At 37.4% G+C, this 13,924-nt stretch overlaps 1 long non-coding RNA gene across 1 annotated transcript; it reads left to right on the forward strand.

Moving 5' to 3' along the window:
* The first annotated feature begins 12 nt into the window (after positions 1-12).
* On the forward strand, positions 13-3,244 carry LOC144458228 (uncharacterized). The gene is made up of 3 exons (XR_013487817.1): positions 13-360; positions 578-679; positions 2,909-3,244. It is a non-coding gene; the product is annotated as an uncharacterized LOC144458228 (long non-coding RNA).
* Positions 3,245-13,924: the final 10,680 nt, after the last annotated feature.

A 13,924-nucleotide genomic window follows, 5' to 3' on the forward strand; every position in this document is an offset into this window, starting at 1 on the left:
AACAACTCTTCCTTCCGTCTTTTCTCCTAATTTCATTTCCACTTTCTCATACAGGACACCAAATACTGAATTGTTAGAGTCTGCAACGTGGCATTTTCCATATAAAAGAAACCAGAAGTTCCTCAGCTCCTTGGTCAATGAACAAAGAAGTTGGTTATATCACGGGGATCAATAATCTTCATTTCAGATGATGCTTGGCTTTCTTGCCTTAAACAAAAAGCCACCACTAAAACAATGGAAGCTTTTGCTGTACTGGTGGCAGAGGAAATACGCTGGGTAGAGACACCCTATAAAGACATACTCAAGACTCTTCCAATTGAATCAACATATGCTTTAACACATTATGACTTTAATGCCAAGGTAAGAATGGGGGAGGGTGATGAACATAGATCGTAAAATAAAGCTCAGGAAGCCTTGAATCTACATATAGTGAATACTGTTTTCAAGAAGGGATTTGGGAGTCAATAGATGATGGATTTGTTGTTGTTTTGTCAAATAGTCATGCCCTACACTTCATGACTCCATCCAGGGTTTTCTTGGCAAAGACACTGAAGTAATTTGCCATTTCCTTCTCCAGCTTATTTTACAGATGAGGAAACTGAGGCAAACAGGGTTAAGTGACTTGCCCACAGTCACATAGCCAGAGGCTGGATTTGAACTCAGGTCTTCTTGACTTCAGGTATGGCATCCCATCCAGTGTGACACCTAGGTGATAGACATACAGAGCTCGAATTTTCTGGATGTATTTCAAGACCTGTAATTTCACTGGTGTAGTGAATATTTGGTAAGGAAATTATCTCTACCAAGGTAGCTCAGCAATTGTTCTTCAACTAGAAACTGGTCTCTTGTACCAAGTGACGTGACTAGGATCAAGTAGTGAGTTGTGTCAAAGGCAGTACTGCAACTCAGGTCTTCTTGATTCTGAAACCAACTCTTTATCCACTATATAATGGTAGTGACATGAGAAAAAAAAATTAAGTAATAATAACGATGTATCATTGCAAGGTTTGAAAGTCCTTTAGATGAGTGAGGGAGGGCCTAGGAGAAAGGAGAGAATTTGGAACTCAAAATAATAATAATGAATGTATGATCGTTTTTTAAAAAGTATTTTACATACAATATCTCATTTGATCCTAATAAAATACTAAGAGGGAGATCCTTTTTTAATCTCCATTTTATGTACAAGAAAACTGAGGCTAAGAAGGTTTGAAGGACTTCAGGATTGCAGAGCTACGATAGACCTGTGATTGATATAGGAAACTCCCAATGATTGTTTAAATCATCACTTTCTCTGCAACTTATCATCTCAGAGAATGAGAAGCACAGAGCATTGAGAAGTTAAGTGACTTATCCAGGATCATACAGCAATTATGGTAGGACTTGAACCCAGTTATTTCTAATTCTGAGGCTAGCTCTTTATCCTCTGATCTCATTACTTCGCAGATATAAACATAAGCAATTCAGTCCTTTTTATCAAATTGGAAGTTCTCCTGTAAACAGTAATGGTACTACAGGGTAACAACTAATCATACAGTCACAGAATTTCAGAGTTGGATAGATCATCCATTCTATACTCTAAGTAAAGTATGCATCCCCTCTACAATATGCCTAGTGAGTGGTCCTCATTCTACACCCAAAGGCCTCCAGTGAATTCTGCTTCCTGAAGTAAGCCAATCTGTTTCTGAAGAACTCCCATTTTTAATAAATCTTGTCTCATATTGAACTAAAATATCCCTCTCCATTACTTCCAAATTAATCTTCTGGGTCAATCTGAATCAGTATTTTTCCTCTTCTACATGATAACCCTTCAAATGCTTAAAGAAAGCTCTAATACTTCCCTAAGTCTTCTTTTCTTCACATTAAACATGACTAGTTCTTTCAACTAATCCTCATGTATAAGTTCTGTAGTCCTCTTATCACCTTTGTAACTTTCTTCTAAATTCATTCCAGCTTATCTGTGTTTCAATAATGCAGCTAATATAAGATTCTATCAATGTGAAGATTCCCTGGTTGGGTCCAGATTTCAGCCTATCCTCGTTTTCTTTCTCTGAGAATCTTCTCCATGTGTTCTTTCCACCCAACATGCTAGCCCTATACTTCTAAATTTCTTGACATTGTGATGCCAAAGGCGCATGAAGATTATCTATAGGTTATCATCCACTCTTTTTATATAATCAACACATCTTATTTTGTAGTACTGCATTTATTTGATGATATCCTTTCTAATATTTCTTCTGTGTACTTCTTAATTGCTAATATTTTTTCATCATCTTCCCATATGCCCTTTGCCAGTAAGTAATAAAATATGTGGGCAGTGAAGTAGTACAGTGTGGATAGAGCATTGGGTCTGGAGTCAGAAAGACTCACCTTTGTGAGTTCAAATCTGGCTTCAGACCTTAGTAGCTATGTGACCCTGGGCAAGTCACTTAACCCTGTTTGCCTCTGTTTTCTCATCTACAAAATGATGTGGGAAAGGAAATGGCAAATTTCTCCAGGATCTTTTCCAATAAAACCCCAAATGAGGTGATGAAGAGTAGGGCATAACTGAAATGACTGACTAAAAATAAACTAATATATACACAGCTTTGGAGGGTCTTAAAATTTTTCATTGAATTTCTGTAATTCTTCCTATGTGACTGATATTGACACATATTGGCACGTGTTTCCATTGTCTTCATGGGAATTTAAGGTCATCTGAAGCACTACAAAGTAAGATAACCAAGTGTCCTTATCATGAAGGAAATTATTTATAATTAATAAAGTATTATGCAAATTATTATAGGTTTTGTTTTGTTTTTGTTTTTTGTTATAGTTCCTATTATAACTGGGCTTGATTTACAGTCTGCAGCAAGTAGGTATAAACTGCTAGAGGTCAGAATTTACATTTGTTCTTAATATCTAACTCCAGCTTGGGAACTAGCCTCTCCTTTTTCTGACTTGGCTCACAAATATGTCATGAGGACTACTGCTTGATGGCTTATGAAAACACCACTTTTTGTTGGGTTTACAAGCTGAAGTCAGTACTGGATGGGTTTGACTGCAATCAGAATTCTGGATGAAGATAAAACAAGGAATAGTACTCATGTAACATTGAACTTGGGACTTTCAACCAACCTTTGGAAATATTGTAACTTGGTCAATGGCAATATACAACCATCTATGCCAGCCAGGAAAACAACCTCTTCTCTTCCTCCCTTCGTTTCAATTACTTTGTACCATTTCAGCAAAGAACTAACAATCCCTAGCAACAAGAGCTGTCATCCTATAGTCTTATGTCCTGAGCCAACAAATCTCTCCATCCTTCTAATGCCAATATCAAGGTGTCAGTACCTCTTGCATTAATCTTTCATATCTCCCCTTATATTGGAAGTATTCTCATTACCTATGTTTATAGACAATCTTTTGAGGCCAATGACAGTGTCTTTTTCATATTTGTATACTGCTACCACTACTACCATCACTACCAAAACTACCACCACCAACACCACTACTCCTACTACTCCTACTCCTACTCCTCTTACTACTACAACTACTATTACTAACAACAACAATAACAACTAATATTTATATAGGGCTCTAAAATTTGCAAAGACTTTTACATGTATTATCTCATCTGAGTTTCACAACAGAGATTGGGGTCTGACACAATGGTAGGTGTTTGACAAATGCTCAGTGAATGAGTAAATGAGAGGGTTTGGGGTTTTTTTGCATAGTGTGGATTCACTTGTAACAGATATTGTGGGGATGTAAGATCTAAGACATAATCTCTGCCTTAACAGGTTGTGAGTTCACCATCATTACACTATTATTACATTCATTAATTAAGCAGACCCTAGATTCTATAGATTCTGGAGATTCTATAGAGGGGATTCAAACATTGTGTAGGAGCTGTATTATATGATCTCTAAGGTATTTCTCAATTCAAATAATGCTTGCTTCTTATTTTAAGAAAGAATAGAAGCGACAACACTGTCTTCCTAAACTTCTAGCTTAATATTGTCATTCTCTGCCAAGAAAATTCAGAACCATCTAAGATGTTGAACCCAGCTCTCTGCTTTGTGTTGGTGAGAAGGATGATATGAACAGAATTTATCCTCAACCACACAACCAAAGGATGTGGTAGGAGGCAGGTAGGTGGAGCATGGGCCTTGGAGTCAGGAAGACCAGATTTCAAAGCCAGCTTCAGACATTCACTAGCCATATAACTCTGGCAAGTCACTTAACCTCTGAATGTCTCAGTTTCCTTATCTGTAAACTAGGGATAAAATAATAGCATCTGTCTCGCAGAAGAGTTGTGGGCATCAAAGGAGTTAATGTACATAAACCTTAAATTGCTAAATAAAAGCTTTATAATAATAAATGACTGCTGTTGTTGTTATCCTTGTCATTACTTACTGGACAATTTGAGAGGGGAAAATGATCCACAATATCCCTCAGGTAATTCTTTATGCATACACTAGATCAGAAATTCTTCATCTTTGTGTGTGTGTGTGTTATGGGCTCTGGTGACTCCTATGGAACAATTCTCAGAGTAAGATTTTTTTTAAGTAAATTAAAGTAATTGAAATTGAAATTAAAGTAAATGGTATGCTTCCATTAGATATTAACAGAAATAAAAATGCATTTTTCCCATCCAAGTCCACAGACCTCCTCAAATTTGTTTATGGAGCAGCCACCCTATCTCCCCACCCCGCCCTGCCCCATGAATTCATGGACTCTAGGTTAAAAATCCCCATACTTAATAAATATTTGCCAGGACCTTGCCCACATCCTGATACCAGTCTATGGCATTTTTTTTTTACCAGTTCAAACAACTTCTACTATGAAAGATAGGAGGCATCATTTGCCAAGCAACTGAACCACCACCAGTACCATACTGACTACCACCTCCCTTCAGACTCTAATGGAAATAGCCTAGGACCCTGAACTTGTGAGCGTTGAGAATAGCAGTCCTTCTAGCTCCCTGGCCATAGCCACCTTCTAGTAAAAGTAATACCAGTGGAGATGCGGCCTGGAAACTTCTGCAGCTGCTACAGCAGAAGAAAGAAAAAAATATCTTGTCACCAAAGTCCTTAACACTATCAAATAGGTCAGCATCAGAAACTAATATGATTTAATCAATGGAAATGGCATAAAGAAGAAGCATTGCCATCTGCTTTCTTCCTGGAACCTAAAGACCATGGGGACCTTTCCATTTGGCTTATTGAAAACTTCCTCATTTGTTGTCTTACTTATTAGAATGTGAGGTCCTGGAGACATGGAAATGTCTTGCTTTTCTATTTATATTTCTCATACTTAGCACAATGATTTTCATGCAGTAAATATTTAATAAATACTATATTCCTTTGTTCATTTGTTCCCCTCTTAAACTTCTAAATGCTTTTTAAAAAAATGCCCTGACTTCACTTCCCTGCATTCTTCTCACCAGGTATGGGTTCCTGCCTCCTCAGGTGCTAAGACCTCTGGGGCTGGAGTCACAGAAGACTGAGTAGCATGTAATTTACAATTTAGATATTTTGCCAGTCCACAGAATATTTGGATTTAGGGAAATCTTGTGCTTTTGCCTCTCTATAACTCTGCCTGGATATGTTCCTCTCAAGGACCTTCATAGTCTATACTCAGCTTTCCAGAGTCGTGAACTATATTTGCCCATGACCTAGACCATTGTTGGGCAGAATGGCCAATTCTCTGCACCAAGGGGAGCCTTCAGTTCTCTATCTCAAGAACCACTGCTTACACTTTTCAAGTGCCCACTGTCAAGTGCTCTCCTGTCAAGTGCCCACACAATTGTGGAACAGGAAAGAAAATACCCTGTAGCAGGTATTGTGTTCTTAGATTTTGAAATGCCTCTGCAAAGCTCATATATAAAATAAATGGAACCCCTGAGGGCTCCAAAGTAGGCCTCCAAAGCTAAAGAATTGCTCATTTCACAAACTTCCCACATTCCAACTTTCCTTTAGCTACCAAATATTAAAATACATTTCGGTTGCGTTTTATTTTGATGTTTTTTAAAGTTCTCTTTGTACCTATGTGCTCCCTGAAAACAAAATAATTTCCTTCCCACACATTACCTTTGCTGAGTGCAGGGTTGATCACTGAAGTTTAAACTAGAAAAGAGCTGGTAAAAAATCTAATTCAAAACTTTGGCTTCTAAAAGAAGAAATTCAGGCTCCAAAAGATTATTGGACCATAGATTTATGACTGGAAGAGACCTCAGAGTCCAGCTCCCTCATTTGGCAGATCAGAAAACTTTGGCTGAATTAGATTCAGTTACTTCTCTGAAGTCACACAGTTATTAGTGACAGAAACGGTTTTTTTTTTGGTTTGTTTTTGTTTTTTGTTTATTTATTTATTTATTTTGCTGGCAATGGGGTTAAGTGACTTACCCAGGGTCACACAGCTAGTAAGTGTTATGTGTCTGAGGCCGGATTTGAGCTCAGGTCCTCCTGACTCCAGGGCTGTTGCTCTATCCACTGGGTCCCCAACAGAAATGTTTGAACCCAAGTCTTATGACCCCAAGTTTATCACGGTGTATGATTTGTTCAAGATTACATATGTATTAAGTAGCAGAGTCATGGTTATTTGACTCCACACCCAACACTCTTTCCTCTATAAAGTAAATTAAACAATTAAGAATTATTAAAGATCAACTTATGCACAAACCATTCTGCTAAGTTCTGGGGTAGATATGAAGAAAAGTAAAGTATGTTGCCTGCCCTCTAGAAGCTTATAATCTACCACAGATGAAAATATGCATAATACACATAATAGACCTGGGTTTAATTCCAATTTACCCACTCAGCAGCTATGTAAGACTGGGCTTCAGTTTCCTCATCTATAAATATTAACATTTAATATAAATATAAATACAATATTAAATGTTATTAGACTTGCTTTGCCACCTTATAGTATTGTGATAAGAGTTATTGAATAATAAACAAATTGAATTATTATATTAAATTGAATTGATAAATAAATAATTTAATAATTGAATGATGCATGGGAATTTTTTTTGGAAACTCTGAAGCCCAATACCCATGAGTCATATAATGTATGCAAACCCCGGAGGACCCCCAATCAAGTCACCTTGTAGTATCTGAGTTTCATTGGTTTCAGAGCTGGAAGTTGACCACAAAGGTCACCATGTCATTTTGTTTTTTCTTTCTGATTATGAAATTTAAGCTCAGTGAAGTTAAGAGACTTTACTAAGGTCACACAGATACTGACAGAGCTGGGATTTCATCCCAGATTTCTGCCTGTTTCTATTGTTTCCAATGTGCACCATAAAGTATGTTTTATACAAAATAAAGTATAATAAGTAGATAAGACAGCCACAAAGTACAATTCAAGGTCGAGGAAGGAAAGCTCACTTTTCAGTGGAAGAAATTAGAAAAGATCCTCTAGAGGAGGCAGTATTTGAGCTAGATCTTTAGAGTTCTTTTAACAAGAAAAGGTTTTTTTCCTTTTATTTTGTTTTAAATAAATCAACCTTATTGTAATTAAGTATTTACTGTTTTCTTGGATTGGTAGAAAAAAAAACTGGGGTGAGGGAAAACTGAAGGAAGAAATATGTCATTTGTATTAAACTTCTATAAGGTTAGGAAGCATTTTCTCCAGGCTCATCTAATAAAACCCACTGCAATTTTCTCTCCAGTAAAGCCAAAGCTCTCTCTGTATTTGCTAGCACCCAATGCCAGCTGTCAATATTTTGCCTGAAGCAAGGCTGTGTCACATCTCCACATTTCCACACTAATACTTTTATTGTACTATAGTTCTCTTCCAAATACTGATTTGATGCTGATGCCATCCTCTATTGATCTTGTCTTTTACAACTTATTGGGCAGCCACCATGTGAGTCAGAGGCTGAACTGGCAGCAAGTTTGGGGTGACTGGGACTGATCCTATGTAGCATCATACATTTAGAGCTTGAAGGGAAATGTCTAAGGTAAAATTTGAGCCTAGGTCTTCCTGACTAGGGTCAATACTCTAATACATAACAGTATATCTGCCAGTATGCCATGGGTTCAATTCTTCTGAGGGGTGAAGGAAGCACCTCCCACTTCTGCCCTCCTCCTTGTACCAGCCTCCTTACTCACCCTCCTTGTGGGTCTAGACTGTCAGTCCTGTAAGAGTCTGTGGCTGCTATGCTCTTGTACCTGGATGACTTCCCACCAGGGCAGTATGGATTCTCCCCAACTCCTGAAGTAGTTGGACTAGTGGAAGCCAAGGATGAATGTGAAATCAGTTGGTGGGGGGAAAGAGAAAGGGTGAAGAATCAATGGCAAAGGCTATTTGATACTGGACACACTAGCCAGGACCTTGGGACCTCCAGGGCAAGTCTTTCCTTGGTCATAATTGTCTTCTGTCCTTCCATTTTACTGTAAGAATCATCTTCTGCTTTTGAACTTTTAAAATCTCTGTATTTATCAGGGAGAATCTGAATTCAAATCAGGGCTCTGCCTTTAACTACCACTGTGACTTTGAGTTAGTCATTTTGCTCCCTTTGTGCCTTAATTTAACCATCTCTAATATCAATAGGTTGGATTATATGACCTCCAAAGTCCTGTTCAGCCTTAAATCGTGGTCCCATCATACTAGATATTTTCCTCCCTTTGTCTGGAGCTCACTGAAATCTAGCTTGCTCTGGAAGACACTATACATCTTGTAACTTCCTCCAATGCTGACTCTTCCTTCTCTCATTTGAAAGGGGGTCATGAGAAGGAATTAAAGTACTCTGCAACTTTCACACCCTTCTTCTGGCATCATCACTCAGCAACCACTTCTCCTTTAAAATTCACTCCATCCTGTCAAAATCTTTTTTCTTGTTATTTATGAACCTCTAAGTCACTCTCCCCCCTTCCCAATAAGTTCAGTACCCGAATTGTAGTCTTTCTTTCCATTCTAATCCTTATCCTTTTTGAGTAGACTAGCTTCCCAGTTCCATAATCTGCAGAAATTCAAAAGTCTCTGTTACCAGATTATCTGGACCACAGGAGTGATTACTTGTAATAAATACGACTAATTTAGTTCATCAGAATTTTCCCTGGTGCTAAAATTCACAATTATACCTTAGGTGAAAACCTCTAGAAAGGACATCCCTATAAACATAACCTCTTATCCTTGCCTCCTCTTTCTATTTTCACATTTCCCTGCAGTGAAAGCTCTTATGCATTCTCCTAAAAGCAAATATGAGAAGCATTCTGCTTTCATCCTCTGTATCAAGAAATATTTACTGAATACCTATTATATTTAGGTACTGCATCAGATATGGGGACAAGGGGACCAAATATTTTCTTTCTTTTCCCTCTAATATCATAAAACTGTTTTTTGTAGAACAATTGAGAACTGCTTTTAATTGGCATTGTATCTCCCAGAGCATTGATACTACATTCAAATATTTTGGGCTGCAAATTGACTTTGAAAACCTCAAATTAACATCATCTATGTTTTATTATATTTTTAATTATTTTGTTAAACATTTCCAAATTACAATTTAATCTCAGGATTGCGGCAAAAGAGGTTAAGTGAGTTGTCCAGGGTCACATGGCTACCAAGCATCCAAGGTTCCAACCTTCCTGACTCCAGGCCCAATACTGTACCCACTGTACCACCAGCTACTCAGTAGGAATAGCTATAAGGATACCTTTCCATAAGACATGTTGGAGAACCAGTTGAATATATACTACTTTGGGAGGTGAAGTTAGAAACATCATTTTGAATAGAATGCTACTTTGAAGATAGAAGTGAAGTAAAGTGGATGTAATGGTGAAGAAAGTAACCCTTAACAGTCTTGGGAAAAGATGATTAGAAAACATGATCTGGACAGTTTTGGATAAGAAGAAAGTTAGTGAACAGACACTCCTAAAATGAAAGGACTCATGGAGCAAGTAGGAAAGGAGAGAGTAGGTATGTAGCACATGTTTCAGATACTTGAAAATTAAGAAGTAAAATTAGGAGAGTATTAGGAATAGATAAGTAGGCCAAAGAACAATGCATTAAGCTTTAAGATATGAGGGAGAAATTCATAGGAAATAGTGAGTAGAATGGTTCCAGCACAATCTCTTGCTTTCAGTAGGCCAAATAGAGCATATAGGCCTTGGGGATTTTGAAGACAGAAGTGCCATTACAGAATTCCAAAATATGCACCAAACTCCCTTATAGATCACTTACTGATACAAAGGTTGATTTGCTTTTATATAGCGATAAGATGAGCACACACAGCTTCAATATTCTCTATAAAGAAACTTTCAAGGTCTTAGCAAAAACAAAAAAAGGAAGGGGAGAAGAATGACAAGAGTTTTAAGAGACAACTTAATGTAGCAAGAAAAATAGGGATGCGTCATGTGTCACAGGAGCAAATGACAGAAAAATATAATTGAAGACCAGACAAGATGTTTCCTTCTATGCTTGGTCAATACTGTTTCCCTATGATAGGAAATATTTCAGTTGAAAAGTGATTTACCTTGTTCACAATCCAAATATATTATGAATATAACCACTGATATTTAGTATGTTTCATTTCTTATCTAGATGTTTATCATTAAGTGTACCAGAAGAGAAAGAAGTCTGTGAGAATTAGGTATCAATGAATGAAAAATATGTATATTCGGCTCTAGTTATTATAGATGTTAGAACTCCCTTATTCCAAATCTTACTTGTGGAAATGGTGTCACTAAAAATAAGGCATTTTTCTGCCACTTAAATGCAAACATTTGCGGTCCACATAAAGTAAATGATTTTATGACACCCTCACCATCACTGCCTTTTCTTTAATCAAAAATTAAAATGCTTTTCAAATAAGTCTTCTGTTCTTCTGGGAAAATGATTTGCAGAGTTTTCTCCACTAGATGTCTCCAGAGAAAAACAAGTAATATTGCTGGTAATATTATCATACCAGGGAGCATTAAAGTTTCATCAGTAGCTGTCCAAGTAATAATAATTATTTGAATTGTGTTAATTAATCTGTTTGGTCTGTTATCTGATTGGCTTTTACAGGGACAACCACTCTGAATTTTTGCTGTAAGAGATGGTATAAAATCCCAAAGTTATTACATTTGCCTTTCTGGAAGTATTCATTCATTGTCATTAAAGAGTCTATTTCATCCTCCATTTTGGGAGGGGAGAAATATTTCCTTTTTTCTCTAAGTAAGTTTATTTTTATTTATAGTAGACCAGAAAAGTAGAATAAGATGGAAAGAATAGTGAACATTTACAAACTGGGCTGACTACCCTGGACTCCAGGGTAATGCTTAAGGGAAATAACTCAAGGTGGCAATCAGTAACAAGAAGGTTGGGAGATTGGCAATTGGACCTACAAAATAAATAAGGTGTTCATATTGTTATATTCGCTTTGTGATATCACTAACACATCACCAAGGGACAAGTTCATGGACTTTGAATAGCCCCCCCCCCTTCTGCCTGCACTACTTCAAGCTATGTTTTACCCTTTTGTTATGCATTTTTACTTCACCTGAACTGAAATGTTTTTATGTGTGGAAGGAGGTCAGTAACATAATACGATCTGCTTCATAACTTATTCCCTCTTCATCCAGGAATGGCCCTAAGGAGAGGACTAATTTCTCCATTTCATAAAACACTTTCCTACTCTCCATGGGAGAAGAGGGTTTTGAGTCAGGATGTAAGACAAGAGGGAGTTCTAAAATCCCCAAACTAATAATCAAAGGACTGGTTGAGGATTGGTTTGAAGTGCTTAGAGCCAAAGTTATTGCCTAGGACAAAGCTACTAGGACTTTGTCCCAAGGTGATAAGTTTAGAGGTTACTGATAACAATTATGTTTCTTCCACTGAAGAAACAACAGAGTTTAGCACTTAGCAAGACAGTTAAAAAAAGGATGATTCTGAATAGCGCCTTCCTTTCAGTTATATATCAGACCATTTGCTTCCTGTGCCTGACCCTGATTTGCTCCCTTTCCCAACCCTCTCCCCCACTCCCAGTAGATTTTTAATCAATATTCTATTAGTGCCCCAGGATCATTTCTATATTCTAGCCAGATAATTTTCTACCACTTGTTCTAGACTGTGTTAGTACTATACTGTGTACAGAAATAGCTCTTCTGGACTCTGTTTGGAGCACAGAAGGACTTTATCTTTAAAATTTATGCTATTGACTTCAAACTCTAAAATACAGTCACAAGCTCTAAATTGGGATGGATAGAGGGTAAAATAAATTAGAGCTCTTCCAGAGACCTCCCATCCTGCCTTTATAGCAGACAGCAATGTGGAAGTTCAGGAACTACCAACAGTCCTTCATGAGCTCTTAAGGCCCAAGATTCCACAGTGACAGTCATTTTTTCCCTTAGATTCAGAAATAAAGACCAAAAAAAATCCCCTTTGATTTCTGAGTCACCCAGTTTTGATAACCCAGGGTCACCAGATAATCATCAACCCTCTACTTGAATTCAGATGGTACAGAGGTAGCTGCAGATCGTCTGTAAGCTGGTAAAGTGAAAGCCAGCATGGCGAAAACTCTAAAGGCCATAAGGCTTGCTTAAGATCCAGGCTGTTGGGGGAAAAAAAGTTCCTGTATTTCAGACACGTTATTCTTCCCCCTTGCATGATAAAGAATTTATTTTTCCTAAGTGGTGAACATCATTGGGCTAAGCTTTTCCAACCCTGGGGGGTCAAAATGTGGCCCCTGAGGATAAAGGGAAATAAAAATGGATTTACTATCCTTATTATTGAATGAATGAATAGCAGGTTGATTCTTTCTCCCAAATGGGAGTCCCTTTAATACTTCTTGTTCCCCTAAAAGATGGAGAATGTCTTTGAAATGGGGATACTTATCCAATTAAATTAATTACTCAGTATCTTAGGAAAATCAATTGCTAGTAACTGTGAAGTTTAAATATGTTTTATTACAACTTTCAAATGCTTGCTTTTTTATGACTATTTTAATGAAGATAGGACAATGAATTTATCAGTTCCTTCACAGAGTATGTGATATATTGTAAGTGTTTATTCCTCCCTGCTAAGAAAGGGTAGAAGGCCTCCTTCAAGGCTTCTGAAGTTGCCTGGTCACAGATGTGTATTCCAGTGCTGAATAGCCCTGTGGCCCTATTCTCTGGGATGCCTTGAAATTTCACGTATCACTTATCTTTGTCATGGCAGGTGTAAGAATTCAGTACAAAGAAACTACAGAGATGGAAAAGTTCTCTACATCCCTTATCTACTGAGAGGTAGAGATAGGGTGGAGGGGAAAGGCACTGTTCCCAAAGGCCAAAGCAACTATGAGTTTTCAGGCACTAGGGACAATTATGTCAAATCTTGATGTAGAATTTGTTTTGCAAAATTGCCAATAGATTTCCAATTTTGCTACCGGTGTTTTTTATGAAAAGCCCAAACACAGCTGAAAATTCATGGCTGCTACATGGCAGCGGTCGGTGTATTGGGCTTCATTTGAAGAGAATTTTATTCTATCTCTGTCATTGATAGATGCATTGTGTGACCCTGAACTTCCTTTTTGCCCCCTTTTCTAGCACCTAATAATTAGGTTTTATGTATATCACAATTATAACTGACTTCAAATTAGTGTATGGAAGAACTTTCAAACAATTCAGACTAACTATAGAATTGACAGCCTCACAAAGTACTGAGAATATTCAAGTGGAAGCTGCATGATCCCCTACTAGGGATGCAGACTGGCTTCTTCCATTAGGAAGGAAGTTAGACTAGACGATGGCTAACAAAATTTTCAATTCTGATTCTATGGCTCTATATTTGGGGAGGAAATTTTAGAAATTCCTGGACTATGTATGTATTTTACCAAGCACTAGCCAAACAGTAAATGTACTGCATATTCATAGTTTTGATTTTTATAATGCAGTCATTAAACCAGAGTTTATTAAGTACCTACTGTTTGCAAAATAGCACATTTAGTGTGTGGGAGGGGAAAGGGATGGAACAA

This window comes from Phascolarctos cinereus, unplaced genomic scaffold (genome assembly GCF_003287225.1).
Source record: "Phascolarctos cinereus isolate Bilbo 61053 unplaced genomic scaffold, phaCin_HiC Scaffold_726;HRSCAF=1367, whole genome shotgun sequence".
Taxonomy (NCBI): domain Eukaryota; kingdom Metazoa; phylum Chordata; class Mammalia; order Diprotodontia; family Phascolarctidae; genus Phascolarctos; species Phascolarctos cinereus.